At 41.2% G+C, this 26,387-nt stretch overlaps 1 protein-coding gene across 12 annotated transcripts in view; it reads left to right on the forward strand.

The window, feature by feature from the left end:
- The window catches only part of LOC122563516 (MOB kinase activator 3B), a 168,088-nt gene that overhangs the window by 7,078 nt on the left and 134,623 nt on the right, over positions 1–26,387 (forward strand). For 2 of the 12 annotated variants that reach the window (XM_043717398.2, XM_043717411.2), the window contains exon 1: positions 7–358. The exons of the other annotated variants lie outside the window; for them this stretch is intronic. The gene's annotated coding sequence lies outside the window, so the exon portion shown is untranslated. Of the gene's footprint in view, positions 1–6; positions 359–26,387 lie in introns of those variants that run through there. 12 annotated transcript variants of the gene reach the window in all.

Consider the following 26,387-nt stretch of genomic DNA (forward strand, 5'->3'; position numbering starts at 1 on the left):
GGTTGGCGGTGCCTTCACACTGGCACATGTACTGAAATGCTGCTGTTGAATTTTGTGGACTCGGTTTGTTGCTCATTCTGCCTGAAAAGTGGAAGGCGGGCACATGCTGACACTGGGCACCCCTCCACCCACGCCTGCTTTTGGAAACCGCGCCCGTCTCCTGAAAGCATTGTCTGTTTCTCACTACCGTTTATCTTATACTTTAAGGGGCATTGAACTCAGTCCAACCCCCGGAGCAACGGGATGCTTATCAACTGAGCAGAGCGTTTCGGTTTTGCGGGTTATGCAAGACCTAAGGAATTGTCGCTCCTTTATCATTGTTGGTTCATTAGTCCCGGTCTGTCTCACCTAAGAGGAGGTAAGAGGCCAGTCGGTGTGATTGTGGTGTGCGGCTGCTTTTATTTGCAATAATCCGACTTGTGTTGTTCGGAAATTATAAACCACTGCACTTCAGTTCCCCCCAAAGCAGGAAGTTTTGGTTCCTGTTGAACGCCACATGTGAGAGGTAGTAACGCACTCGCTCTGTGATATTTGTCTTTTGCAAACCGAAGGAGTAGTAGCCACGATGATGCAGAACGAACGTCTCAGCAGACTCCCTATTGTACTATAGAGGCTAAAACAACAGCAGGACATTAAGTGTTGGCTGGATCTAACATTGTTTTGCCTTTGATTTGTTGAAAGAGCAACATTGTCGCACAGATTTAGATTAAAATTTAACCTGACGATTAATCGAGGGGGGAGGGTCAGTGAATCACTTTGGAGGATATGATTTTTGAGAGATTGAGGCAATTACTGAATAGATTGTTCATCATTAGACGGGCTGGCAGCTTGCCAGCTGCAGTGACTATCGCCTTGTGATTCTGGCCTTTCTGACGGCAGATGGAAATCCTGACCCGTTTCTAAAACCTCACCCTCCGACCCGTTTGCGAGTTTCTGTGGGAACGTTAATCCAATCTGTCGCTTCGTATTATTGAGCTACTGCCCCCCCCCCCCCCCCCACTCACATTTGTGTTATGTAGAAACGTTGCCTGAGTGCGAGCTATCATATTATATTTGACAGTCTCCATGCGTTGATGTATAGTGACGGACAATTCAGACACAGGGACATCTCAGGACGTGGGGTCACTTGTCTTACTTTACAGCGAGGCGAAAGTGAGGACTGCAGATGCAGAGTGTGGTGCTGCAAAAGTACAGCAGGTCAGGCAGCATCGGAAGAGCAGGAGAATCGACGTTTCGGGCAAAAACCCTTCATCAGGAATGGGGCTGAGAGCTTCGGGGGCGGTGAGATAAATGGGAGTGTGTTGAGGCTTTGGGGAAGGTAGCTGACAGTGCGATAGTTGGGTGGAGGTGGGGTAATGTGATAAGTTGGAGGGGAGGGTGGAACGAATAGATGGGAAGGAAGATGGACAGGTAGGACAGGTCATGCGGGCAGTGCTGAGCTGGAAGGTTGGAACTGGGGTAAGGTGGAGGGAGGGGAAATGAGGAAACTAGTTAAATCCACATTGATGCCGTGGGGTTGGAGGGTCCCGAGGTGGAAAATGAGGCGTTCTTCGTCCAGGTGTTGGTTGGAAAGGGAGTAGTGATGGAGGAGGCCTAGGACCTGCATATCCTCGTCAGAGTGGGAGGGGGAGTTGAAGTGTTCGGCCACGGGGCAGTGGGGTTGATTGGTACGGGTGTCCCGGAGATGTCCTCTGAAGCGCTCTGCAAGTAGGCGTCCTTTCTCCCCAATGTAGAACAGACCGCATCGGGAGCAACGGATACAGTAAATGACATGTGTGGAAGTGCAGGTGAAACTTTGATGGATGTGGAAGGCTCATTTGGGGCCTTGGACGGAGGTGAGGGGGGAGGTGTGGGCGCAGGTTTTGCAGTTCTTGCGGTGGCAGGGGAAGGAACCGGAAGAGGAGAGTGGGTTGTTGGGGATGTGAACCTGACGAGATAGTTGTGGAGAGAACATTTTTTACAGAAAGCGGATAGAGGTGGGGAGGGAAATATATGTCTGGTGGTGGGGTCCGTTTGTAAGTGGCAGAAATGATAGAGTGTAATGTGATGTATATGGAGGTTGGTGGGATGGAAGTTGAGGACCAGGGAGATTCTGTCCTTCTTGCGGTTGAAAGGGTGGGATTCGAGGGCAGAGGTGCGGTAAGTCAATGAGATGCGCTGGAGGGCATAAGCAACCACGTGGGAGGGGAAATGGCAGTCTTTAAAGAAGGAGGCCATCTGACATGTTCTGTGGTGAAACTGGTCCTCCTGGGAGCAGATGCGGTGGAGGTAAAGGAATTGGGAATAAGGGATAGCTAGGAGTTACTAGACAGCAATCAGGAAAGAGCATTTTTGCAATATTTGGTTCTGCCTTGTTTGATATTACCTTCCAGAACTGCAATCTTTACTACAGAAAAGTACAAGGTATCAGAAACACAGGAACACTACCACTTACAAGTTCCTATCCAAGCTATGCACCATTCTAACATGGAACTACATTACTGTTCTTTCACTGTGTCTGGAGTCAAACTCCTAGACTCCCTTTCTAACAGCATTTGATTTGATTTATTGTCACGTGTGCCTAAGTACAATGAAAAGCTTTGTTTATGAGCAGTTCTGGCAGTTCATAGTAAGAAAGTTGTGGAGGTGCATGTGTTCCACTGGGGTGGACAAATTTAAAAATCACAACACCAGGTCATAGTTCACAGGTTTATTTGCAAGGACAAGCTTTCGGAGTGCTGCTCCATTGTCAAATAGCTAGTGTGGCTGGACTTACTGATTAAAGACTTAACAGCAATCTAAGTTTTTTTCAATACATCACCTCAGTTGGATGATATTTTGAGCTTTTACTATAAATTCTGTGCCCTATGATTCTCCCCCACTTGCTACCTGATGAAGGAGCAGTGCGTCGAAAGCTTGTACTTTCAATAAACCTGTTGTACTATAATCTGATGTTGTATGATTTTTAACATAGCAAGGGAATACTGATCATAGGGTGAAAAAAAAACTGGGACAGAGGCATACAGGTTACATAGCACAGGGCATGCGCTAGGCAAGATTAACATTAGCAATCAGCATTATTTGACATTAGACAGTCCATTCATCAGTCTAACAGCGGCAGGAAAGAAGCTGTTCTTGAATCTGTTGGCGCATGTTCAAGCTTCTGCCTGATGGAAGAGGTTGTAAGAGAGCATTACTGGGGTGGGATGAGTCTTTAATGTTGGCATTCTACGGTACCAAACTGTATAAATGGCGTCCATGAATGGAAAGGTGGCTTCCATGATAGTCTGGGCTGTGCACACAAACGTTTGTAGTTTCTTATGGTCCTGGGCAGATTAGTTACCATACCAGACTGTTATGTACCCAGAGAGTCAAAGTTGGTGAGGGTCCATATGGGCATGCCAAATTTCCTGAGCTGCCTGAGGAAGAAGAGGCATTGCTGCTCCTTCTTCACTGTCACATCTACAGTTGGTTCTGCTATAATGTGTGTTTCTTCAATGTGAATTGGCTTTTATGCAATTGAATTTAGATCATTATTTATAGAATGCAAACTTTCCTCACCTTTATTGGTTATAATGCGATTCCGACCCAATTAGATTAAATGATGTGGCTGTTGTGCAATTTTCTTATATTGCGAGATTGCACGAGAATGGAATTCGCACATTATACCAGAACATGGAAGGTCCATGACAGGTTGTCGATTATTGTCACTCTTTGGAACTTGACGCTCTCAACCCTCTCAGCCTCAGCTCTGTTGCTGTAGATGGGATCATGTTATCCTCTATTCTTTCTGAAGTCAATGAGCAGTTCTTTAGTTTGGCCGATGATGAGAGAGGGGTTGTTATCACTGCACCATGTCACCAAGCCTTCTATGTCCTTTCTGTATCTGACATCATTGTTGTTTGATATCTGACCTACCAGGTGGTATCATCAGCAAACTTGTAGCTGGCGATCATTTGAAATTTGGCAACACAGTCATGGGTATACAGGGAGTACAGTAGCGGGCTGAGAACATATCCTTGGGAGGCTCTGGTTGTTAAGTGTTATCGTAGAGAAGATGTAGTTGCCTATCTTCACTGATTGTGCTCTGTAGGTCAGAAAGCTGAGGATCCAGTTGCAGAGGGTGGAGTCGAGATCTAGGTCTTAGCGTTTTGAGATCAGTTTGGAGGGTATATGTTGTTGAAGGCGGAGCTGTACTTGATGAGCAGGAGTCTGACGTAGGTGTCCCTGTTCAGGTGATCCAGGGATGAGTGCAGGGCTAGGGAAATGGTGTCCGCTGTGGACCTGCTACATTAGTAGACAAATTGTAGTGGATTGAGGCAGCTGCGAGACTAAAGTTGATGTGGGCCATGAACAGCCACTTAAAGCCCTTCATGACAATGGAGTTCAGAGCCACTGGGTGGTAGTCCTTAAGGCACGTTGCATATATTTTCTTTGATATTGGGATGATGATGGTCATCTTGAAGTGGATGGGGACTACGGCTTGTAGGAGGGTGAGGTTGAAGATGTCAGTGAATACCTCCGCCAGCTGGTTCTCACAGAATCTATGTGCTTAGCCAGAAACTCTGTCCAGGCCTACAGCTTTCCTTGGGTGCTGACAGTGAGCACTGGTGTGATTGGGGATGTTAGAGCAGGTGACACACTGCTGCTGGCATTCTGCCTGAACCAAGCACAGAAAGTATTGAGCGCATCAGGGAGGAATGTGTCTTTGTCCGCTATCTTGCTCTCCTTCATATTGTATCCTGTAATGTTGTTTAGGCCTTGTCTCAGACGGCGGGATCTTGTACAGTTGGTTTAGGCCTCTAACTTTGTCCGGTACTCCCTGTTGGCATCCCTGATGGCTTTGTGGAGATCATATCTGAATTTTCTGTTCAGCTCTGGGTCATCTGACTTAAATGCTGCATGCCTGGTCTTCAGTAGGGAATGTATTTCCAGGTTCATCCAAGGTTCCTGGTTGGGAAAACCCAGATTGACTTTGAGAGTGTCCCAACACAGTGGACTGCAGCGGTTCAAGAAGGCAGCTGGTTATCATCTCCTCAAGGCCAGTTAAGAATGTGCATTAAACCTGGCCCATCTCAGGAAAGAAGAACAATAATTGCAGAAGTCTTTGCCCCTTGAACCACTGGGGGTTTTTTTTAGGATTGCATCAGCAAATTGCAGTTGGTTTCTAAATGGTTTTGTTTGAGGTGTATGTGTTATGGAGTAGGTTATTTAAGATCAGCTCCAGGGAAATTCTTCTCTCTGTTTGTCTTTTGCACTGCTCAAATGTTTAAAACACTGGTAAGCACGCAAGAGAGAGATGGAGAGGATGTGTCCTTTTTATATCCTGGCTGATCTTTCTCTGGCTTTCAGCTTCGAGTCAAATTTTGGGCACTTTTATTCTGCATATGCTGAGTTACCAGTTGCTTCAAACATACTGTCAGAAAACCCAGATGGCAGTGGCAACATTTTCATGGCCACATTAAGAACATACAAGGAAGAGTTTGAATTTATAAAGCATCTTCCAAAGTGTGTCATATTAATGAGTAACTTTTCAAAGTGCAGTTACAATTGTATAATCACTTGTAAGAGTTCATAAACTTAGAAGAAGATTCCTATGAAAGCAATTGAGTTGAAAAAAAACATTTGATCTGTTTTTGTTGTGGTGGTTGAAATGATACTGGTAGCATCCCCAGCTGTACTTGGAATAGTGCCATGGGATATTTTCTTAATATCTCATCCAAACAATGGCACCATTCTCTTTCTCAGTGGTGCATTGCAATGGTTAGATTATGTGATTAAAAGTTTGGATCAGTGCTTGAACTATCATTTTCTGATTTAAAGGCAAGATGTGACCGATTCAGCAAAGCTGACATTTGTAGCTTATTTTATTTTGCACCCCATCAACCATAAAGTAATTTTAATATTTTCATAGTTAACATTTTTAATTAAAAATGAGTCTAATATGGTCCAGTGGAAAACCATACTTAACTTCGTATTTCAGTTCATGCTACTAGCTGAAGTCAGCTTGTGTAGCAGAGGGGTCAGCACTAATGGCTTAATGTGCCTGTGGCTTAACAAGGAGGTTTGCTATGCGGCTGGGTGCACAGAAATCTGAAAGAATGTTGCTTTCTGACTGCCTTCTGATGACCACTCTGCAACTGGTATGTGTATAGTCTTAGCTGCCGATTATACCCCAACATGAATCACTCCTTTTGAGGTGGGGGAGGAAGAGAGACAGGAGAAAAACAGAAATTAAACTAATTTAAAAATTACCGAGATAGTCAAGGGACATCAGAATGTTATAATTATATCACTATTTCCATTCTTGAAAGACATTTTATAATGGTTGATATTAGCGATGTGATAACAGGACATTGAGAAAATGTTAACATGATTGGGGCAGCTTGACAATATAAGGTTAGGTGGTAGAGTAGGTAGGAATAAGGATGTAAATATGCTGCAAGAGAATATCTTTATATTCACTCAAGATATTCACAGACTGGTTTAGCAGACATTATCCTTCCCCAGTTCCCCTTGAAAAGATAGTGGTGAACTGTCTTTTTGAATTACTGCAGTCTTTGAGGCTGCAGGCTAATGAACACCCACAGTGCTGGAAGGAAGGAGTTCAGGATTTTGACCCAGTGACACTTAAGGAACAGCAATGGGTTTCCAAGTCAGGAGTGAGAGATTTGGAGTGGAACTTGCAAATGGTTATTTTTTCCCTTGTATCTGCATTTCCAAATGATAGTGGTTATGGTCATGGTAAGTGCTGTTTAAGGAGATTTAGTCAGTTTCTAAAGTGTACCTTATAGTTGGTACACACTGCTGCTACGGTGCATTGATGGTGGAGGGAGTGAGGAAGAATTAAGTGAGCTGCTTTCTTTTGGAGGGTGCCAAGCATTTTGGGTATCATTGGAGCTGCATTCATCAAGAAAAGTGGAGAAAATTCCTTGACACTCCTGACTTGTGCTTTATAGATGGTGGACGGACTTTGGAGTGTCAATAAATGAGTTATGCAATGCAGAGTTCCTCACCTTTTACCAGCTCCTACAGCTACAGTGTTCACATGTCTAATCCAGTTCAGGTTCTGGTCAATGATATTGATAGTGGGAGATTCAGTGATGCTAACTTCATTAAATTTCAAAGGATGGTCGTTAGATTCTCTTGTTAGAGATGGTCATTGTCTAGCACTTGAGTGGCACAAATGTTGCTTGCCACTCATCAACCAAAGCCTGGATATTGTCCGAATTTTGCTCCATTTGGACATGTTTGGGTATAGGACTCTAGCCTGAGGAACTCTTCCATGATGTCCTGGACCACTGACCTCCAACTTGATCAGTAGTGATGCTGTAGAGCCACTCTTGGTGATGACATTGAAATCCACACTCAGCATGAATTCTGCACCCTCACAACTCTCAGTGCTTCCACCAAGTGGCACTCAATATGGAGAAGTACTGATTCATCAGCCAATTTGGAAGTTGGGAGTGGATTTTTCTTTGCCCACTGATTTGACCTGACTTCATGGGGGTCCAGATTCAATGTTGAAGCCTCCCAATGTAATTCGCATCTGATTGTATCACCATTATGGTGCCATCTCTGCTGGATCTGTTATGCGGGTGGGATCCAGGAATGGTGTTGATGGTGCCTGGGACAGTGTCTGTAAGGTACAAATGTTTGAGTGTGATTATGTCAGGCTGTTACTTGACAATTCTGTGAGATGGCTTTCTCAATTTTGAGAACTAAGCCTCAGATGTTGGCAAGAAGGATTATGCAGGGTCCACAAGACTGAGTTTGCTGTTGTTGTTTCTGGTATCTCAGTTGACAATGGGTGGTCACTCGCTTTTCAGAGAGTTGTGGATACTCAGTCATTGATACATTCAAGACAGTGAATTATAGCATTTAGAATACTAAGAGAATCAAAGGCTTATCAGGATAATGTGAGGAGGTGTTTAATTAGATCAGCCATGTTTGTTTTGAATGATGCAGCAGGTTCAAAACCCACATGCCTTCTCTATCTTGATTTGTTATGTTATTATCATCATTCTTTTAAATATTATGTAACAAATGATATGAAAGGATGTGATTAATTCCGTTACTCACAGAACTGTAACTGTATATGCATGACATGTGATAAACTCGTGATTTGAACTGAAATCGAATTTGACCCAGAAAGAAATAAACACTATTGTGATTTTCCTATAACCACAAAAGCTATCATTTTTCAAAAGTGTCTAGCCAGTATTATAGTTCTATGTGTATTTCTCCAGGTCACTACGTTACTTCAGAGTCAGAAACAGTTGAAAAATTTGCAAAAAAATGTTTAAAAAGTACTATCATATTTTGGGAGATTTTTCCTAAACCCTTTTATGATATTGAAAAATGTGTTTACTGAATCTTTGTGGTATTGTAATGATTAACAAACTCATTAACAACATTTTCAGTAGCAATATTTGTTGCCATTTTGTTTTGATTTTCTTTGAAGGTTTTAGTTTAATTATATTTTTTCTCTTGTTTCTGCTTTTGGATGGCAGCTTTTCATCATCCTACCATCGATACATCCTTTAGAGAAGTATTTCACTTCTTTTCATGTCCCTTTACTCCTGCATGTCAAACATTTTTGACATTTACACTCCCCTCTTTCCCTCCCAATTGCCTACTTTTTATCTTGTTCGTTTTCCTTCCCTTCCCCTACCTATTTCATTTGCTTAAAACCTGCCTCATCTCGAATGTGTTCCAACCCTGGTGAAGGGGCTGGAACTTGAAACAATAACTCTCTTTTTCGCTCTTTCCACAGAGGGTACCAGATCTGCTGAATATTTCCAGCATTTTCTGTTTTGATTTCAGATTTCCAGCATCTGCAATATTTTGCTTTCCTGTCTTTAATGTTTGCATTAATTTCAATTGAAGCAGCAGAGCTTTAAGTGTGCATTTATGCGAGACTGTGGTTCAGCTTCCAGACAGACAGAATCACATTTACATTAACTGGCTTGAATTATTATGCCTGTCCTGGAGTAAACTATGTGCTTGCTCAGAGACAAATGGAAAGAGCCCTGTTTAAAACACTTAACAATGTCCATGTTTCTAGGAAGGAGCTTTAGATGTTCTCAGTGCAGATAGAATATGCTTGTGTTTAATAGACTGCTGTGCAGTTTGTAAACAAAGTCCAAAATCACATTAGCTTTACACTCCATGTGATACCAAATAAATCTCAAGTTGCTGCCATTAGGCCCTGGCTCCCAATTATTGTTTCAAAGTTGGTGTAAATCCAAAATCAATTTGTACCAACACTGGTCTTGTAGTGTTAACTACTGAAATTTTAATTATAAAATATTATGTGATTTCATTATTGAATATGACCTGTACAGCCAGGAAACAAAACCAGACAAAAGACGCGATTCACATCATCAGTTTATATTGTGAATAGCTGGAATCTAGGCACTGATCCATGTGGTATTCCCCTTGAAACTACCTTCCACTCTGAGAGCAACCTATTTATTCCTGCTCTCTGTTTCTTGTCCATTAACCAGTTCTGCATCCATGCCAATATATTACCACTAGTCCCATATACTTTGAATTTGCCATCCTCCAACCTGCTGGGATTGTTCCAGAATTTACAGAATTTTGAAAGATGATAATAAACGCATCCAGTATTTCCTTCGCCACCTCTTTTAGTGTCCTGACATATTCATTACCAGGACTTTATCAGTTTTCAATCCCTTAAATTTCTTGAGCACTTTTTTTAGTAATAATTTTAATTTTATTCCTCTTTCGCAAAAAACTCTTGCTTTAAGAGAATCTTGCCTTAAAAGACTAGCACCTCTGGCAATTTATTTGCATTTTCTTCTGAGAAGACAGAACAAAAATTGTTGTTTAATTGCTCTGCCATCTCTTTGTGCTCCCTTCTCAGATGTAAGAGGCACACATTTTTCAGAAGTCAGGCAATGGACATGAGTAGAAATCAGGCGCCCATTTCCTTCCATTCTGATGTTCCCCTGCCTGAGGGAAGTACAGTCTCTAACTTGAACTTGCTGAGCAAAAGAACAGAAACACACCTCTTTGATTAAACAAGCGATAATGCAAGAAACTTGAAACTGCCCTTAACTCATCTCACCCTCGGCACTGAGCTCAAATTAGGGCCATGATGTGGAGGTGGCTTTCTCAAGTGGGGAGAAAAAGTTGAAATTTTAGAGCAATCTGAATTAGTGATCTTGGTTTTTCACCTTTTAATTTTTCCTTTGGATTGTTTCAGTTTTAAAATTGCATGAGCTAATTTAGATTTTGGGAAGTCAGAAGCAGCAGGTGTATTGCCTTTTGAAGAGGTTGGCAGGTTGTTAATCATCCCCGTTCTGAGAACAGAGGAAGGAGACTGATAGTCTGTAGAATTTGGCCAGGAGCCATTGTGAATAAAGATTTTTTTGATGGCTTTTGTGATATCTCCTTATTGATCTGATGGATGAGGCATGAAATTTTTGTAAACTACTATTGTAGCTGAGGGCAGTGATGGTCAAAAGAATGAGGTTCTGAAATTATAGGGAGCTTGCTGATCCATGTCATGAAATGTATCTTTCTTTCATGAATGTGTAATAAAAGTCACTTCTGTAACCTGAGGTGAAAGATGATGCGGCAGCCTCAAAGACATTGCAATGTGTTTGACTACACCTCTGGGCTACACTGACCTGTGGAGGAAGAATGCATAAATTTCCCTGGCTTAAAGTAGATGATAGCTGTTGTAGTTTCATTTTTTGGTTGTAAATCAAATACAATTGCATTGTCACATTTTGCTGTGATGTGTTCTGAAGTGTCTTTTGAAACTTTCATTCATTCTCTTAGATTCTTAGTAGTGGTGAATTATTATAGAACTAAAGATATTTCAGTACCTGTTTACAAAGAATGCATTGAGAGTCAGTTGTAACTTGATACCTCTAAGTCACAAGACTCTGGGTTCAAGTCCTAGTCCAAGACATGAGCACAAAAATCAGGCTGACACGTTTATGCAGTACAGAGGAAGTTTTGCATTGTTGGGGAATTGTCTTTCCGCGATGTTAAACTGAGGTCCTATCTATTGGATGGATGGTGAAAGGTGTCAAGGCACAATTTTGAAGAAGTGTAGGTGAAGTTATCCTTGGTGTCCTGACTAGTGTTGTCTGAAAACTATCTGAGTAACCAAATTAGCTACCAAAATTAGTAACCAAAATATTTCCTATGTTACAGCAGTGACGACATATCAAAAGTAGATAATTTACTGCAAAGTAATTTGGGATGTCTAGTGCTTGTGAAAGATGCTATATAGATGCATATCTTTTTTCTGTAATGATCTCACAAACATATGAAAATGAATAGAAAAGACTGACTGGTCCAAGCATTCTGTTCCACATCTTTGGTGCTTTATGCATCATAATACATACATTCCTCATTTGCCTGCAGCCATGGAATTCCCTGGGAAAGGCAAATAAACTAGATGTTAAAAGTCCAGGACAACTTGGGGGAGAAGGAACACAGAAATTCTTCTCTGACCCCCTTAACAGATCAAAACATGATCACCTGGTTCTGAATTCACTGCAGAGTGGATCTCTGCTCCAGATCAAAACAGCTCTAACTCTTACTTGAAGAAATCCAGGGAATCAGCATACATCATTCAATGCAGCAGCCTGTATCAGAGACCCACTGTCTTCTAGGAAGTGAAGACTTTCCCAAAAGCCAAACTAGTTCCACTCTCTCATAACTATGACTACTCCTACTATGACACGTGACTCCTGGTCCTTCGAAACCAATTTAGTTGACATAATTGCACTACATAAACAAAGTCTAATGCATACATAATGAAGATGTAACTGTGACAGAGTAGGCAGTGCTCCCACCTCTGAGTCAAATTGTGGGTTCCAGTCCCACTGGAGAGACTTGAGCGCAAACTTAAGGATGACATTCAGTTGCAATATTGAGGGATGGGGTACCTGTCATTTGGAAGAGATATTAAATTGAAGTCTGATTTGCCCTCTGTGGTGTATCTAAGAGATCCCATGGCTCTACTTCAAAGAAGTGGGTGGCATGGTGGCACAGTGGTTAGCACTGCTGCCTCATAGCGTCAGAGACCCGGGTTCAATTCCCGCCTCAGGTGACTGACTGTGTGGAGTTTGCACATTCTCCCTGTGTCTGCGTGGGTTTCCTCCGGGTGCTCGGGTTTCCTCCCACAGTTCAAAGATATGCAGGTCAGGTGAATTGGCCACGCTAAATTGCCCGTAGTGTTAGGTAAGGGGTAAATGTAGGGGTATGGGTGGGTTGCGCTTCGGCGGGTCCATGTGGACCTGTTGGGCCGAAGGGCCTGTTTCCACACTGTAAGTAATCTAATCTAATCTAAAAAGTGTACTGAGTTCTCCCCAGTGTTAAAACATATGATCTGGTCATTATCACATTATTGTTTGTACAATGATAAAAAAATAATCAAATCATCAGGAGCAATTTCTTTAAAAGTTGTCCCTAATGTGAGATATAGAAATTACAGTTTATATTACAGCACTAAATGATAGGCATTGCAATTTAGTTGAGAAAAAAAAACTTTATTAATTATATTTGCCCATTGCTGGTTGGCATTCAAGCAGATCTTTTTGTTAATGCTTTTAATTTAAACAATTTGCTAATAGATTTATAGCATGGAAATCAGTAGGTGATTCCATTTTCTTTTAAGACCATAATTACCATTGCACTAATCTTCAAGTTAGGGCAATGCCAGAATAAATTTCTGGCAATGGATTCTGTTGGAAGATCCAATAGAAAATGTTAACATTTGGATGCAATACCTGTTATACCCATGATAGGGGTATTCATTGTTAAATGCCATGTACCATTAGCTGCTATAAAAATAGGTGATATGAAGGCAGCTGGAGGCTCATCCTGTGATGTGCTATGTTGCAAATAATTTCTTGCAACAGCTATGTTGGTATCTTTAAGTTAGCAAATAAGCATTAAAGGTGCATTTAACATCAATAACCGAAAGTTGATGTAACAAGCTCACACAAGCAGAACTTCTACATTGCAGTTCTACATCACTGCCAAGTGACAGAGCAGCAGCTGCTTGTTACAAAGATGTTGCTGTTGTACATTGACATGGCAGAAACAAACTTCTGGGCGTTGCCTTCAATACAAGTGTTGCATTGAGGGAAAACTAACAAATCATATCAGCTGATGTTGGTTCCAATGTAGACTTTATAGCTGCAGAGCAGGGACTATGAAGGCTATTCCTGATCAATGTAGTATGTAATTATTTGTTCTTTGTATGGATACTACTAAGGATAGTGGACCTGAGATTTTACAATGAGTGTACAAATAAAAATGAAAATTATCAGCTGCACAAGCTAAATAAACTAGCTGTTCATTACATTCAGTGCACTGCAATTACTAATAGACAAGTCACTATATTAACTTTGTATCTCTCCACAGATGCCACCTGATTTGCTGGGAATTTCCAGCATTTCTGTTTCTATTTATCTTAACTGTATATTGAATCTGCATTTACAGGACTTTACAGAACTTTCTTCATATATTGGAAGCAGTTTAGCACTTGTCAGGTTTGGTCTAGAAAACGGATAGAATGGAGCTATAGAATGTAGAGGAAGAAGCCATCCAGCCCATTATGTCTGCAGAAGCTAAATAAACCAGCTGTTCGTTCTAGTCCCACTTAGCAGCATCTGGTATGTAACCATGGAAGTTGCAGCATTTCAGATGCAAATCTAGATTCATTTTAAATGAGTTGAAAGTTTTTATCTCGACTACTAAACTGAGCAGGGATCCCCAGGCACCCACCTGCCTCTGAGTGAAAAGGGTTTTCCTCATGTGCCTTTAATCTTTCTAGGAGAAAGTGAGGACTGCAGATGGTGGAGATCAGAGCTGAAAATGTGTTGCTGGAAAAGCGCAGCAGGTCAGGCAGCATCCAAGGAGCAGGAGAATCGAAGTTTCGAGCATGAGCCCTTCTTCAGGAATCCTGAAGAAGGGCTCATGCCCGAAACGTCAATTCTCCTGCTCCTTGGATGCTGCCTGACCTGCTGCACTTTTCCAGCAACACATTTTCACCTTCAATCTTTCTACCAATCACCTTAAATATATGTCCCTGGTAACTGATCTTTCAGCTAGGGGAAACAAGCCTTCCCTATCCACTCTATCCAAGCCCCTCATTACTTTATACACTTCAATTAAGTCCTGTGTTTTAAAGAAAACAAATTCAGCCAAATCGAATCTTGTCCTCACAGCTGTAGTTTTCGAGCTCTGGCAATACTCTTGTAAATCTTCTGTAGGTACTTTGTAATCAAGCTGCTCAGAGATGTTATTATATGTCTCTATTTCAGATGGAACTTGAAGCCAGGACTCCTGGTGCACAGGTAGGGATACCACTATTGCACCACAAGAGCCCAAATCTTCTCTGTACTGTCTCTACAGCAATTATAATATTTTTGTGATTTGACCTGTACTCTGCACAAGGCTCCAGCAGCAGGCTAACCTGTGTCTCATATAGTTTACATTACAGTCCTACTATTGTATTTAGTTTCTCACCCAATGAAGGAAAGTGTATCATATGCCTCTTTACTAAGGGTAAGGACACCAGAATGATCCCATGAATGAAGGGCAAATCTTATGAGAAAGTGATTGAGGATTCTCGGCCTGTACTCAATGGAGTTTGGGAGAATGAGGGGGAATCTCATTGATACTTACAGAATACTGAGTGGCCTGGATAGAGTGAATGTGGAGAAGATGTTTCCACCAGTAGGACAGACCAGAACCTGAAGACATAGCCTCAGAATGAAGGGATGACCCATTGGAACTGAGATCAGGATTTAGGGAAATGCCCAGGCACAGTTCGGCCTTTGGCACGATGTCTTTGGGTTTGTTTATTATGTATAACTGATGTAAATAGAATTGACATAGCCTTAAAATACGAAAATGTTGGAAAATAGAATTAGACCTGGAATTTCATGTTTTGACCAGTACTGACATTAGGACCAGAGTGGCCTCCTCATGTGCCCTTGATCTCTTGACACTTCCTGAATGTTTCAGATATTGGTGTAGGAGGATGGAATGAGAGGGCTGGTGATGTTGTGTGCATGGGCCACAATAGGTGATTTCATCACACACTAACGTTGTGACGTTATCTGTGCATATAAAGATGTATACTGGCAAGACAGGCCTTGTTACACCCGACTGACTTCATGGAAGGCATGAGACCATAAGGCCATAACAAATCAGAGCAGAATTAGGCCATTGAGTCACCTTTGCCATTGAGTCTGCTGCGCCATTCAGTCATGCCTGATATGTTTTTCAAATCCGTTCTCCTGCTTTTTCCCTGTAACCGTTTATTTCTTTACTGATCTAGAACCATCTATCTCTGTCTTAAATATACTCAATAACTTGGCCTCCACATACCTCTGCAGCAATGATGTCCACAGATTAACCAGCCTCTGGCTGAAGAAATTTCTCCTCATTTCAGTTCTAAAAGGTCATCCTTTCACTCTGATGCTGTGTCCTTGGGCCCTTGTCCCTCCGACTAGTGGAAACTTTTTAATTTAAGCAGTTCCAGCTCCCCACACTATTCCCATTTCAAGTGCAAACAGAACATTATCCTCCATTATAACTGATCTTTTGTCATCTTCCCATCAAAATAAGGTATTTCCCAAAGTAGGACAGAGATGAAGAGGAATTTCTTCTCTCAGATGGTCGCAAATGTTTGATCTATAAGGAAGTCAAGGATCATGGGAGACAAGCAGGAGGCTGCAAGAACACAGCAAGATCATGAGAGGCAGACAGAAGGGCGGAGTTGAAGCCACAATCAGATCAGTAGTGATCTTATTGAATGTCAGGCCAGGCTTGATGGTCCAAGTAGCCTCTACTATGTCTGTGGATCATTAGAATGAGGTGGACTGCCACCTTTAGCTCCCACCTCTGGGTCATCTGATCCACTCTCTTAAAGAGGCAACACACACCTACTACATATATAACAGCCTTCTTTGTTCCTATTTGAATGTGTACTGAAAGGCACTCAAGGATACCCTATTCCCACGAACTAATGGAAGAAACATTGGAACACAGTTTTAAAAAGAAGATTTGCTTTTATGTGGTATTTTCATGACCTCAGGTCATTGCCCATAACAGCTGTTAATGTGCTGCACTTCAATTACTGTTTCTCTCTCTCCTACCTCCCTACTCCTTACTGTGCTTTGAAAACTGTCTCTTGTGTTCTCAACTCCTCAGTTCATTTATCCACCAAACTCAAACTTGGCTTGACCTGTGTCCTGCACTTAGCTTATGAATCCCTAAGTTCAGTTATAGTATAGTAAAATATAATTATTTAGGCCAAATGCTTGTTGGTTAGCATTTGATTTTACAGTCGAGAGAAGCATTGAGTGGGTGAAATATTTTTACTTTATCCAGTAGCTACTTTAACTTCTTGGTATTCTACAGTTTTAATACATACTGCTGTGTTTAACAGCTCACACGAATGAATGATTGATTACATTTTCCGTGAGTAATGGTGTGGTATATTTATCCAACAAGTCGATCCAACAAAAGTCTTGAATCTAATCTGGCACATCCACAGCTTGTGAAAATATTTCATTGTGCTGGAGATGGGAAGTATATTTAAGTCCAAGAAATAAGAGATGCTGGTAATTCTATTATGTAAAGCTATTTAAAAATAAGTTTTAGTGGAATTTCATTTTAATATTTTAAGGTGAATGCTTGTGGCTATTCAACCAATCAAAGGCAACTGTCTGGTATCTCAATGCAATGTGCCTTATTTTGTTATCTTTCTGAGCTGTTGCATACTTCATCCTTTCATGATACTTAATTAGTGAATACTACGGCAGTTCAAATAATGGAATCAATAGTTACTTTTCATGCTTCATTCTTATTTTATTTTGTTGCTCAAGCAAATTTATGTTGAAGGGCTACCAGTAAACTGTGGTTGACTAGCTTTCTATTCAACCCAGCAAGTTTGCATCTGCATTGTCTTGTTTGAAGCACCTCTTCTAATCTGACTATGGATTCTCCATCAATTATAGTTGTGGTTAAAAAGCTATTTTTGTGTCAAGGCATTTTTCAGTAACCTTCTTTTAAAAATCACAGCTCTTGATTCACTGTGTTCTTTAAAGTGCTTGGTAACTTCATCTGTTCATAAATTCTTAATCAATAATTGAAGTAAAACTAATTGAGTTATAATTTTCTGCTTTGTCCTTGTTTCTCTTTACTTTTTGAAGGTAGTGTCACATTTGCAACTTTTCATTTCCCTGGCACAGTTCTCTGAGCGATTTACTGTGAGCTTATGTAATTCTTCTGCAATTCACTTTGCAAACTTCTTCAGTGTAAACCATCTAGTCTTTGTGACCAGGCTACTTTAATTTTCAGTATCTTCTTTTTACAGTTTTTTTTCAATAGTAACCTTTTCTATTTCTAGCTCTGGTAATTTTTCAACTCCATGTCTATTTTTACTGCATTATTTCTTAAAAGTTTACAAAGTAAACTTTTTTTTTTACAAAATTTAACAATATGACATTAATGTGGGGTTAAAACTACCTGAATTTTACATTTTTGAGGAGGCTTTTTTTTTAATCTGTTGAGCAAATATAAAATATTTTTCCATTTTATTCATTAGAGTCCCTGCCAAGAGTTTTTGCATTTAAGCCAAGCTGTCTTTTTTCAAGCCTTGAAAGTGTACCAATCTGCCTGTCAGCTACTGAATTACTTTTCATTGTGCAGAACGTTAAGCCAGTTAAGGAACTCTGCAAGTGCATATACTGGATAATTTAACTTTAGAAGTATTCTTTGTTGCTGTTTTGGTGTTCTATGTTTGTTGGAGGGTTTCTATCCACTAAGCATGGCCAATCATCACAGACGCGTCTCAGTAATTATCTGCTCTGCCCCTGTGGTGCCCTTCTCATCTCATCCAATGCTCCTATTTCCAACAGGCAGAAGTATTGACCACTGCCAAGATATCATGGGATTTCCCTGAATCCCTGATGCTAGTGCCATCCTTGACCCCATAGCCATGCACTGGTCAATCCTGGCAGTCCAGAATTGCCCTTCACCATTCAGTGTAGTAGCCAGCAGCTGCAAATCAACATTCTGGTTAATCCAAGATGGAGGATGGGAAAACTTTCTGGCTGTAACGGGCTGCTCATTTTTTTTTTTAGGTATTTGAGGTGTTGGAGGTGATTTCCTCAAATTCTAGGAGCAGCAATGACTGTTTTATATGCTGTTGCATTGGTTTGGAACTTCGGAGAAAAAAAAGTCAAAACAATGGCACTTTTAAAAGGGAGAAGGACAGACAAAGCAGCACAAGGTCAGGTCAGTACAGGAGAGAGAGAGAGAGAGAGAAACCCACATTGCTAACTGACACAGAAGTGAACCTACACAGTTACTGTCTTTGCTGTTGAATTCATATATTGCTGGACATCGGAGTGCTTCCAGGAAAATTAACAAACAGTGAAATTCACAACTGATCTTCAGGGAACCTGTTTGGGACAGGTCACAGCACAGAAACAGATAAGTGAATAATTTTAAGTATAGTCTTGCTGTAAATCTACAATAGTGAGTAGAGTTTTTCTTGATTATATGTTTTATTAAGTTATGTCTCTTGACTAAAAATAAAAATATAAGCCATAAGTATTAAGTTAGCCGGGAGCAGTGTTTTGCAGAGGAATAAGACAGTGCTATTTTCTGCGTCTGTAGAATGAACGAAGCAAAAATGGCCCTTGGTAGAGTGATTTGCTCTTCTTGTTAGATGTGGGAGTTTAGGGAGAGTTTAAGTGTTACTGAGGATTATATCTGCAATAAATGCCATTGGTTGCAAATCCTATCAGATCAAATGGATTAGTTGGAGCAACAGTTAGAGGCAATGGGGAATTTACAAGAGCAAGAGGGTGTGATGGATGGCAGTTATAGGAAGGCAGATACAGTCACATAGATGGGTTAACTCCAGGAAAGGTAAGAGAGGTAGGCACGTATTGCAGGAGTGGGTGGCTATACGGGGCTATCCCCATTTCAAACAAGTCCGTTGTTTTATAAAATATAGGGGGTGATGGATTCTTAGGGGAATGTAGCATGAACAGCCAAGTTTCTGATATCGAGATTGACTCTAATGTAATGAGGGGTACATCGGGTTCCAAGCAATCAGTTGTGATAGGAGACTCTCACAGACTGTGGCCAGCAGTGAAAAATCAGAATGGTGTGTTGTTGCCCTAGTGCCAGGATTAAGGATGTCTCAGACAGGGTGCAGAATGTTCTCAATGGGGAGAGGGCCCAGTAGGAGGTCATGGTACACATTGGAATCAGTGATATAGGAAGAGAAAAGAGTGAGATTCTGAAGGGAGAATATAGAGAAAGTTAGGCAGAAATTTAAAAAGGTCCTCAAATGTAGTAATATCTGGATTACACCTGGTGCTATGAGCTAGTGAGAGCAGGAATAGGATGATAGAGCAGATGAATGCATGGCTGAGGAACTAGTGTATGGGAGAAGGATTCACATTTTTGGATGATTGGAAGCTGTTTTGCATAGAAGTGACCTGTACAAGAAGGACAGATTGCACCTGAATTGGATGGGAACAAATATACTGGCAGGGAGATTTGCGAGAGCTGCTCGGGAGGATTTAAACTAGTAAAGTGTGTGTGGGTGGGGGGGTGGGGGGGAGGTGAAACCCAGGGAGATAGTGAGGAAAGTGATCAGTCTGAGAATGGTACAGTTGAGAAAAGAAGTGAGTCAAACAGTCAGGTCAGGCAAGAACAAAGCAGAGTACAAGATAGGACTGATAAATTAAACTGCATTTATTTCAATGCAAGAGGCCAAACAGGGAAGGCAGATAAACTCAGGGCATGGTTAGGAACATGGGACTGGGATATCATAGCAATTACAGAAACATGGCTCAGGGATGGACAGGACTGACAGCTTAATGTTCCAGGATACAAATGCTATGGGAAGGACAGAAAGGGAGGTAAGAGAGGAGGGGGAGTGGCATTTTTGATAGGGATAGCAATACAGCTGTACTGAGGGCGGATATTCCTGGAAATACATCAAGGGAAGTTATTTGGGTGGAACTGAGAAATAAGGGATGATCACCTTATTGGGATTGTATTATAGACCCCCCTAATAGTCAGAGGGAAATTGAGAAACAAACTTGTAAGGAGATCTCAGCCATGTGTAAGAATAGTAGGGTGGTTATAGTGGGGGATTTTAACTTTCCAAACATAGATTGGGACTGCCATAGTGTTAAAGGTTTAGAGAGAGAGGAATTTGTTAAGTGTGTACAAGAAAATTTTCTGATTTAGTATGTGGATGTACCAACGAGAGAAGGTTCAAAACTTGACCTGCTCTTGGGAAATAAGGCAGGGCAGGTGACTGAGGTGTCAGTGGGGGAGCACTTTGGGGCCAGTGACCATTATTCTATTAATTTTAATATAGTAATGGAAAAGGATAGACCAGATCTAAAAGTTGAAGTTCTAAATTAGAGGAAGGCTAATTTTGACAGTATTGGGCAAGAACTTTCAAAAGCTGATTGGAGACAGATTTTCACAGATGAAGTGATGGCTGGAAAATGGGAAGCCTTCAGAAATGAGATAACGAGCATCCAGAGACAGTATATTCCTGTTAGGGTGCAAGGCTGGTGGGTGTAGGGAATGCTGGGTGACTCGAGAAATTGAGGTTTTGGTTAAGAGAAAGAAGGAAGCATAATTCAGGTATAGACAGGATAAATCGAGTGAATCCTTAGAAGAGTATTAAAGCAGTATGAGTATACTTAAGAGGGAAATCAGGAGGGCAAAAAGGGGACATTAGATAGCTTTGGCAAATAGAGTTAAAGAGAATCCAAAGTATTTTTACAAATACATTAAGGACAAAAGGGTATTGAGGGAGAGAATAGGGCCCCTCAAAGATCAGCAAGGTGACCTTTGTGTGGAGCCACAGGAGTTGGGGGAGATACTAAACGATTATTTTATATCAGTGTTTATTGTGGAGAAGGCCATGGAAGATATAGAATGTAGGGAAATAGATGGTGACATCGTGAACAATGTCCATATTACAGAGGAGGAAGTGCTGGATGTCTTGAAATGCATGAAAGTGGATAAATCCCCAGGACCTTACCAGATGTACTTTCAAATTCTGTGGGAAGCTCAGGAAGTGATTGCTGGGCCCACAACTTGATTGAGTTTTTTGAAGAAGTAACAAAGGATTGATGAGGGCAGAGCAGTTAATGTGATCTGTATGGACTTCAGTAAGGCGTTTGACAAGGTTTCCCATAGGAGGCTGGTTAGCAAGGTTAGATCTCATGGGAGAGCTAGCCAATGGATACAGAACTGGCTCGAAGGTAGAAGACAGAGGGTGATGGTGGAGCGTTGCTTTTCAGATAAATGCCTGTGACCAGTGGAGTGCCATAAGGATCAGTGCTGGGTCCACTACTTTTCATCATTTATATAAATGATTTGGATATGAGCATAAGAGGTATCATTAGTAAGTTTGCAGATGACACCAAAATTGGAGTTGTAATGGACAGCGAAGAGGGTTACCTCAGATTACAACAGGATCTGGGCCAATGGGCTGAGAAGTGGCAAATGGAGTTTAATTCAGATAAATGCGAGGTGCTGCATTTTGGGAAATCAAATCTTAGTAGGACGTATACACTTAATGGTAAAGTCCTAGGGAGTGTTGCTGAACAAAGAGACCTTGGAGTGCAGGTTCATAGCTCCTTGAAAGAGAAGTTGCAGGTAGATAGGATAGTGAAGAAGGCGTTTGATATGCTTTCCTTTATTGGTCAGAGTATTGAGCACAGGAGTTGGGAGGTCACGTTGCGGCTGTACAGGATATTGGTTAGGCCACTTCTCCAAATATTCACCTTCCTTCAGCAACACTAAAAGTGAACAGAAATCAAATAATCAGAAGCTGTATTTGTGTCTTGGAACAGAAACAAACTGCTTGCATGTTGGATTTCAACAATTTTACACTCACTGGTTGATCACTGCACCCAGCTGTCATCAACTGGAACTAGGTGTCAGTTATATCCTGTCTGGCCTGTAGTGCTGATGTCTGTGCTTTGTCATGCAAAAGATGATGTACTTCCTGATCAATGTCCTCATCCACAGAGGAGATCGATTGATCCCATTTCCCCAACTCATTATCATATTCTCTTTTTGCCTGTTCCATTTGTGCAGGATTTGTGCAGAGTAATACAGCATGCTAGGACAATGTAATACACTCTTCTTGACTGAACTACAAACCTGTGCCAGACTAATTTAGGCATCTGAAGCTTTTCTTAAAATGGAGGAGGCTAATCAAGGTCCTAGTCAAAAATAGACTCCATTGTATCTCAGCTTAGCCTCAGTTAGGGGGTTGCATAACACAGTCAGTAGCCCTGTTTCCAGACGGTAGCCCTTGCCTCTGAGTAACTATTCCAGTAAGGCATTTGACCCTTCAAGTGCAATAGGAACACAAAGGATTTCAAGTATATGGGCACCTTGCTAGATCCCACAGTACCAGGCATGAATATCTAAGATATGGTATTGCTGATCACAGATTATTTGCGCACTGATGGAATGGAAATCTTTTGTATTGATGAACTCAGCTGTATTATGATATGGCCCTCTCAGCATGATGTGTGTGTTGTTTGTTGCATCCTGCATCTGCTGGAAGCCAACTATATTTAGAAGTCCTACTGCTTGGCTGCAGCCTGTATATTGAGGTGGGAAAATGATATGAAACAGTCTGATCTGGCACAAAATGGCATTGTTGGCATTGATTGAGAGATCCAACATAGGTTTGTAGTGGCTGCTTAGAAGAAGCCAGTTGCATAAAAGTCCAATGCAGCCGTCACCATAATGGCCATGCAAATGGGATGACCATTACCCCTTCAGGCTGCAGGTCCTGCTGCAGCACCTGGCATAGTTCAGTGACTGCATTCTGTGAGAACCTCAGTCAGCACTGACACTCTGCCTCACTTATCCAGAGGAAATATCTATGAGGATGGTAAACTCTGACCCTCCTGCATATCCTGACGGGTCCTTCAGCAGCAATCTCTTCAGCACAGGCTGCTTGACCTTGCTAGAGATTACTGCTGGTCCTGGGCTTGCTGGTGATCTGTGTCTCTTCCATTTCTCTGTGATTTTGGTGCATTGCAGTAACTGCAATGACAATACCTGCCAAGGCAGGATAAAGAGACATACTTACAATGAACCTGTGGGGTCAGACATAATCAAAAGAGTGGCCCCTTAGTAACATGAGCAGCCAGCATTGGCATAACTCACAAATGATGATTCGCATGCTGTTCCATATGTTGGGATATGGAGCATTCCTACAACGAAGGAAATGGAATGAGTCTACATAGAACTTTGACATTGGGTCTTATTCTGATGAACATATCATCAATCACATTACAAAGGGACAGTTGGGCTTTGTAAATGCTCCACATCAATCACAAAAGACATCTTTGCATATAAGAGTGTGTTCCATTGTGCTTATAGAGCAACTTGAGAGGGAATCAGTTCACTGCCACTGTATTGTAAAGGTACTGTGTCAGCTCTGTGTTTTGTCCCATTGGTGCCTCTTTTAAGGTCATCTGGGATGTGTTTGACCTCACAGAGCAATGCCTATCTTCAATCTGCAAGGCTAAGTTTGCTAGTAATCAGCATCTGCATCCAATACACTTGTACACTGCATACATTTCACATATATGATGTTGATTGCAAATTACTCTGAGCTGTTCTCTGAAAATGCATGATTGATGCGATTGCTCCTTGAAGAGCTTCCCATCGCTTAGAAATGGAGCCAGCATTGTTGCTTAGAAAAGAATCACTGACTCTTCCCACTCCAGGTGCGGTCACAGCCATTTTCCATTTGTAGGATGCATTTAGGAAACGAGATCATGGATTCCCCTTTTACCAGTCTTGTCCTCTCAGTGTTCCAGTTGCTGCCTCTAATCTACAGCCTTAATTAACTCATATCCTGAATACAACAGGTATTCTTGATTTCATCTCACTATCCCTTGACAGTCATTGCACAGACCTGACATTTTGGTGTACAGCAATATGTTCAACTCCTTTGACTGTTGAGACCAGAGAACGATGACAAGTGGCCTGTGTCTGTACAAGGAAGCAAGGCAAAATAGAAGTACTGTGAGCCTTTAAGGTATGGCTGAGGGGACAGGGTGCCAAAAAGGCAAGGCAAAGTAGGGATGCTGTGCACGTCCAGGTCAGTGCAAAGTGAACAGCCCTGAGCTGCAGGCTGGTCCAGCCCATGAGCTTGGTGCATGTCACTGTGTGCACAAAGCATCCTTGCAACAGCATTCCAATGAGAGGTGCCACTGCACTCCAAAAGCACAGCATTAAAGTGCCAAAGCAAATTGTAAGTGGATTGGAAATGTGCCATGATGATGCAGTGAAGTTGGTTTGGGTTGGATCTCAATGTCCATGAAGGTGGGGTGTGGAAGGTCACTGCCTTGGAGTTTAACCTGAGATGCTGCTTTTGGGTGTTCAAGATGGAGGTTTCGAGGAACAGGCAATAACTAGAGTCATCAGATATCTGCTTTGACTTTAATGTTGGGAGCTGTTGTCTAGTTTCTGTTTGACAGGTGGAAATATAGGAAATTGCGTATTTATTAAGTGAGAATAGGTAGTAATGAGAGTGATAATGAATAATAATCCCCATTAATTGGCTTCTCGCCGCTCACTAGTGAGAATCTCACCTCGACATCTGGGATTTGGTTGGAAAGTGCGACCTGCCAATCTTGACAACAAGAAAGACTTTGGTTGACATCTCATACAATTCTTCCAAATTTCTCACCATAACCCACATTATTCAGGGTCTTGGAAGATTCTGTCCATTAGTGTTCAGTATTATAAATTCAGTTAGAAACAGATTAAGTCCCCACTCCTGACTGGAGCCACATTGACCGAAAATGGAGACTACAGCATCTCCCCTGTGGAGAAAGGGAGTGTCGCTATCTCCTGGCATCATCTGCAGGGCCTGTTGTTAACTTAGGAGCCACTGTCCATTTCTCCTGCAGACTGCTTAACAGTGCAAGAAGTCAAGTGGATCTCTTGAATTAAAAGCTGGCAAAAGAATACCCCAGATGGCCTCCTAAAGCCATCATCCACAGGACAAAGATGTACAGGGTATACACAGAATGTGTTTGACTGATTGCTGTGCTTTTGAAGTCTGTGCACCCCACGTGACAACAGAGGGCAATCACTCAGTGTCCACTTTTTATTCAAGATCAGAATGGATTAAAGCAATTTCATTGTGAAGTCAGTTGAAGGGAGTTATTTTGATTGTGTCTTATGAACGCGGTGGAATTGTTCACCAATTATGAAGGAAATATCTGTTTTATAAAACAACTTAGCAGAGACAAATAAGAACACTGAGTTCCGAACTTGTCCATCCTCTTCCACATTAATAAGTTTACCTGCTGTAACATCAGTAAATTACAATTTTAAAGCTTCTCTTGCAATCTTGTAAAATGTGACTCTCAGCAATCTAATAAGTAAGTGAAAAGATAGTTTGTATTGCTCCTTACAAAAACCTAAAGGAACTGCCTTTGGTGCAGATAGACTCATGCACTTTCCCATTATTGGAAACTATCAGATATGCATAGTGTAAAAAAATGGAGAAGTTAACAGGAAATCTTCACTCATATTGATCCTTTCATCTATACTTCCTTTTCATTTTTTACTGGAATATTTCATTTTGCATACAGTGGCAGCATTTTTATCATGTAAGAATTACGTGAATGCAGTGTTTGTGCCAAATCTAAACATGCACTTCCTGTAGTAAACTGTGGTTTGACTTTAACAGTTTTGAATTACATTAGGTTTCAGTAAGACTTCTGTGCATATTCCATTCTGGCTTGCTTGATAATTCTCATGGGCCTCATTGAGAGTATTTTCAAGTAATCACTGTTTACAGGGCAATATTGGTAGCAAGAAATTATGGTTGAAAGGAAACTTCTCTTCTTAGCCCAAAATATGAGAATAAGATAGCACGAAAGTATTGTCAGGTGAACAAGGCTGTCCTGTATCAGCTTGGTTGCTTACATTGTCTGGATTGAATTAAGAGGAACTCCATTTGCAGTTTAACTACAAACTGTCCCTCAAGGGGGGTAATGAAGAGGATCTGGTTTGAGATTTTAACAACAAGCACACAGTTTTTTTTTAAAAGAACATTTATTTAACTGTTGATTCAATATAAATTTTGGATTAACCTCTGAAAACTATATGTCTAATCAAGTTTATTTTTGTTTTTAAACATTTTCATTTACAGCAATATAAATAAATTACTTTAGAACCTTACTAAATTTCCTGAACTATAAACCCTGACTTTTGTTTGAAAGAAGTGGTAAAACAGAAGTCTTAATTGGTTAGTATTCTTAATAGACTGTGCCAAAGTTGTGGGTTTAGGCTATGGTTCTTTG

Source organism: Chiloscyllium plagiosum, unplaced genomic scaffold, assembly GCF_037043375.1.
Source record: "Chiloscyllium plagiosum isolate Xiang-an unplaced genomic scaffold, Cpla_swu_hap1 HiC_scaffold_2, whole genome shotgun sequence".
Taxonomy (NCBI): Eukaryota; Metazoa; Chordata; class Chondrichthyes; order Orectolobiformes; family Hemiscylliidae; genus Chiloscyllium; species Chiloscyllium plagiosum.